The sequence below is a fragment of the Staurois parvus genome, unplaced genomic scaffold (genome assembly GCF_062004578.1).
Source record: "Staurois parvus isolate SC_StPar_1 unplaced genomic scaffold, SC_StPar_1.0 ptg001992l, whole genome shotgun sequence".
Lineage (NCBI taxonomy): Eukaryota > Metazoa > Chordata > Amphibia > Anura > Ranidae > Staurois > Staurois parvus.
This window is the reverse complement of record NW_028319788.1, coordinates 268,815-274,300: the sequence shown is the minus strand read 5'-3', so window position 1 is coordinate 274,300 and position 5,486 is coordinate 268,815.

Genomic DNA, 5,486 nt, shown 5'->3' with positions numbered 1-5,486 from the left:
CTATACCTCCCACTGACACCAACGATGGGACACTATACCTCCCACCCATACCAGCAATAGGGTAATTTTTTTTACTCCCACTGACCACCAGGCAGGTTTACCACCAACCACTGCCAGAGCATTTTCTACTCCCACTGGCCATGTTCCGGCCCCCGGCATTAGATACAGGAATGGATATCAAGTGGGTACATAATAATTGTGGGGTCCCTAATGTCCCCCTCATTATAAATGGTCGCTGCTCTCCAAATATACACACTATGGAGTGTATAACCAAACCAAAACCAGAACACTTAATAATTAAAAAATATATTTGCACGTACAAATGTCCTAGAGCAGGGGTTTCCAAACTGTGGCCCGTGGGCCGAATGTGACCCTTTGCTTGCTTTTATCCGGCCCTTGGGGAACTATTCCTTCCACTGAAGCGAGGCATTATTCCTGCCACTGGCACCAATTATGGGACGCTATTACTTCCACTGACACCAACATTGGGGCACTATACCTCCCACTGACACAAACGATGGGGCACTATACCTCCCATCAACACCAACAATGGGGCACTATACCTCCCATGACACCAACGATGGGGCATTATACCTCCCACTGACACCAACGATGGGGCACTATACCTCCCACTGACACCAATGATGGGACACTATACCTCCCACCAGGGGCGGACTGACCATTTGGAAACTCGGGCACTGCCCGAGGGCCCGGGGTCAGTAGGGGGCCCCATGAGATGCCCCTGGTACCTTTTTCATAGGCTTTTTTGAGTTTGGGCAAGGACACAGGGGCCCCATGATCCCCTATTGCCTGGGGGCCCCATGAGTTGTCAGTGTGCCCCTGCCTCCCACTGACACCAACGATGGGGCACTATACCTCCCACCCAAACCAGCAATAGGGTAATTTTTTTTTACTCCCACTGACCACCAGGCAAGTTTACCACCCACCAATGCCAGAGCATTTTCTATTCCCACTGGCCATGTTCCGGCCCCCGACATTAGATTCAGGAATGGATATCAAGTGGGTACATAATAATTGTGGGGTCCCTAATGTCCCCCTCATTATAAATGGTCGCTGCTCTCCAAATATACACACTATGGAGTGTATAACCAAACCAAAACCAGAACACTTAATAATTAAAAAATATATTTGCACGTACAAATGTCCTAGAGCAGGGGTTTCCAAACTGTGGCCCGTGGGCCGAATGTGACCCTTTGCTTGCTTTTATCCGGCCCTTGGGGAACTATTCCTTCCACTGAAGCGAGGCATTATTCCTGCCACTGGCACCAATTATGGGACGCTATTACTTCCACTGACACCAACATTGGGGCACTATACCTCCCACTGACACAAACGATGGGGCACTATACCTCCCATCAACACCAACAATGGGGCACTATACCTCCCATGACACCAACGATGGGGCATTATACCTCCCACTGACACCAACGATGGGGCACTATACCTCCCACCAGGGGCGGACTGACCATTTGGAAACTCGGGCACTGCCCGAGGGCCCGGGGTCAGTGGGGGCCCCATGAGATGCCCCTGGTACCTTTTTCATAGGCTTTTTTGAGTTTGGGCAAGGACACAGGGGCCCCATGATCCCCTATTGCCTGGGGGCCCCATGAGTTGTCAGTGTGCCCCTGCCTCCCACTGACACCAACGATGGGGCACTATACCTCCCACCCAAACCAGCAATAGGGTAATTTTTTTTTACTCCCACTGACCACCAGGCAAGTTTACCACCCACCAATGCCAGAGCATTTTCTATTCCCACTGGCCATGTTCCGGCCCCCGACATTAGATTCAGGAATGGATATCAAGTGGGTACATAACAATTGTGGGGTCCCTAATGTCCCCCTCATTATAAATGGTCGCTGCTCCCCAAATATACACACCATGGAGTATTCCAAAGGATGACTGATATCACTACTCTTCGGAGACAAAGGATGACATTGTTCCCCTTCAGATGGATCACGGTGGCCCTTTGTGTGCACGGTACACACGCACACACACACACACACACACACAAACACGCACATAAATAAGCGCTCCGTGCGAGGGCTCTGATTAGAGACCGCTAATCTGTTCTCCACTGCAGCAAATCAAGCCGTGATTCATAAGACAAATAAGTAGGAAAAATTAACATCTGTCACAGAGTGATGTGTTAATTTTCTGACAGTCTCTGTGCTGAACCCAATTACTGATTTAAGGGCAGGGAGAGAGAGCCCCGCTCATGCCATTAATTAGGCTTCTTAGAGACTAAAAGGATAAAAGGGAAACTAGCGAGAGATACGAGAGAGAGAGAGAGAGAGAGAGAGAGAGAGAGAGAGAGAGAGAGAGAGAGAATGGGAGAGAGAGAGAGAATGGAAGAGAGAGAGAGAGAGGTGGATGGAGCAGGTACGCCAATCTGCAGAGATCACACCGGCTTTTAATGCCCCCATTGAACAACAGTAAGTATCCACGTGCCTAAAACGCTTACTCCTTTCATTGGTGACCCGCCATGGAAGAGCTCCCTGCTATAATTGGGAAGAGACTCCTTTTTCTCCCAAAGCCTCCGAGGATGAATAAAGACTAGCGGGTCCAACGTAATAATAATGTTTCTGCTGTTTGTTTAATCAGGAGCAGGTCAATGGTGAGATAAGGCCGCTTCTTCCTGCCGTTCATTGAAACGTATTAGCGCAGCAAAAGGACTCAAATAAAATAAAGTGGACATGGGAACCTTTTGTTTTGTACTTGGCCAAACATTTGTGTACACTTGACCATCGCACCCAGGGCTGGGACAAGGGGTGGGCAGGAGGGGTCGCTGCCCTGGGCACTGTGGTATCATTTGAGGTGGAGGGGGGCACCACGAGGAGATTGGGGGAGGAAATTTGTGTTGAGAGGGGGAATTTGGGGGACATCAGGGGGTAAGAATTGTTCTAGAAGGGGGCATTTGGAGAGGTGTGCTAGGAGTGGTGATTGGGGGATTTGTGTTGGGAGGGGAGATGAGGGAAGAGGATTTGTGCTAGGAGGGGGAACTTGGGGGGGTTTGTGCTAGAAAAGGTAATATAGTAAAGGGGCAGAGGGAACTTTTTTTGGGGGGGGCTAGTGCTAGTAGTGATAATTGGGGGGGTATTTTTGCTAGGGGGGTAAGTTGGGGAGGTTATGCTAGGAAGAGGGATTGGGGGGGTTATGCTAGGAAGAGGGATTGGGGGGGTTATGCTAGGAAGAGGGATTGGGGGGGTTATTTTAGGATAAGGGTCAATGGTGAGATAAGGCCGCTTCTTCCTGCCGTTCATTGAAACGTATTAGCGCAGCAAAAAGACTCAAATAAAATAAAGTGGACATGGGAACCTTTTGTTTTGTACTTGGCCAAACATTTCTGTACACTTGACCATCGCACCCAGGGTTGGGACAAGGGGTGGGCAGGAGGGGTCGCTGCCCTGGGCACTGTGGTATCATTTGAGGTGGAGGGGGCACCACAAGGAGATTGGGGGAGGAAATTTGTGTTGAGAGGGGGAATTTGGGGGGCAGCAGGGGGTAAGAATTGTTCTAGAAGGGGGCATTTGGAGAGGTGTTCTAGGAGTGGTGATTGGGGGATTTGTGTTAGGAGGGGAGATGAGGGAAGAGGATTTTTGCTAGGAGGGGGAACTTGGGGGGTTTGTGCTAGAAAAGGTAATATAGTAAAGTGGCAGAGGGAACATTTTTTTTTAAGGGGGGGGGCTAGTGCTAGTAGTGATGATTGGGGGGTATTTATATTGTAAAGCGCTGAGCAAACTGTTGGCGCTATATAAATCCTGTATAATAATAATAATAATATTTGTGCTAGGGGGAGAAGTTGGGGGGGGGGGGGGTTATGCTAGGATGAGGGATTGGGGGAGGGGGATTTGTGCTAGGAGGGGTTGGAGTGAGAGGGAGAGGATTTGTGCTGGGAGGTAAAATTTTATGTGGAGATATTTGTGCTGGGGGCATATGAGAGAAGATTTGAGCTGCAGGAGATGTGGAGGCAAAAATATATGCTGGCCCCTTTAAGGGGTTGGTAGGTGTGCTCCCAATCAAGAGATCACTGTAATTGGCTATCATAGATATCTCATGATCGGGGGCCTGCCCTACTGACTCTTGATTGCAAGTTGTTGGCGACATTTCAGTCACAGCGCTGGGGATGCTGAGTGAGAATGCCCAAAGCACAAAACAATGGCATCAGCTGACAGCATACATGTGGCAGATGGCCAACAACACCTACAATACATCTGGCAGAAACAGGATACACAGGCATAGACAGCACGATAACGACTACTTAGGACGTGTTATAGTGGGGATCGAAAGTTTGGGCACCCCAGCTAAAAATTTGTATTAATGTGCATAAAGAAGCCAAGGAAAGATGGAAAAATCTCCAAAAGGCATCAAATTACAGATTAGACATTCTTATAATATGTCAACAAAAGTTAGATTTTATTTCCATCATTTACACTTTCAAGATAACAGAAAACAAAAAAATGGCGTCTGCAAAAGTTTGGGCACCCTGCAGAATTTATAGCATGCACTGCCCCCTTTGCAAAGCTGAGACCTGCCAGTGTCATGGACTGTTCTCAATCATCGTCTGGGAAGACCAGGTGATGTCAATCTCAAAGGTTTTAAATGCCCAGATTCATCTGACCTTGCCCCAACAATCAGCACCATGGGTTCTTCTAAGCCGGGTGTCGGCAACCCGCGGCTCTAGAGCCGCATGCGGCTCTTTTTCACCTTGGCTGCGGCTCCGGAGCACACTGCCCACCAGGTGACAGGCAATAGGGCAGCAATGGGCAAACTACGGCCCGGCGGACCTTTTAATGCGGACCGCGGAGCTAGGCTCCCGCTAGGCTCCTCTCACAGTCCGCCCTGAAGACCGGTGTAGCATGAAAATCTGTCTCCTATGAGGATCTGTCCCCCTCGACGTATCTGCGCATGTACCGGAGATCGCCGATCGGCTGCTAATGCCTGAAACTGGCACATGCGCAGATACGTCAAGGGGGACAGATCCTCATAGGAGACAGATTTTCATGCTACACCGGAACGGCGCGGGAACACGGCGAGAGGAACGCGCGGAGCAAAGGTAAGTGAATTGACACAGGGGGGACTTGGGGACTTAATATGGGGGATGAATTACTATATGGGGGATGAATTACTATAGGGGATGAATTACTATATGGGGGATGAATTACTATGGGGGATTAATTACTATATGGGGGATTAATTACTATGGGGGATGAATTACTATGGGGGATGATTTACTATATGGGGGATGAATTACTATATGGGGGATGAATTACTATGGGGGATGAATTACTATATGGGGGATGAATTACTATGGGGGATGAATTACTATGGGGGATGAATTACTATATGGGGGATGTATTTTCAGTTTTAAAAATGTGGCTCTCAAAATAAATTTCAATCGTGGTTTTGGCGAGATTTGGCTCAGTTGAAAAAAAAGGTTGCCCACCACTGTTCTAAGCAGTTGT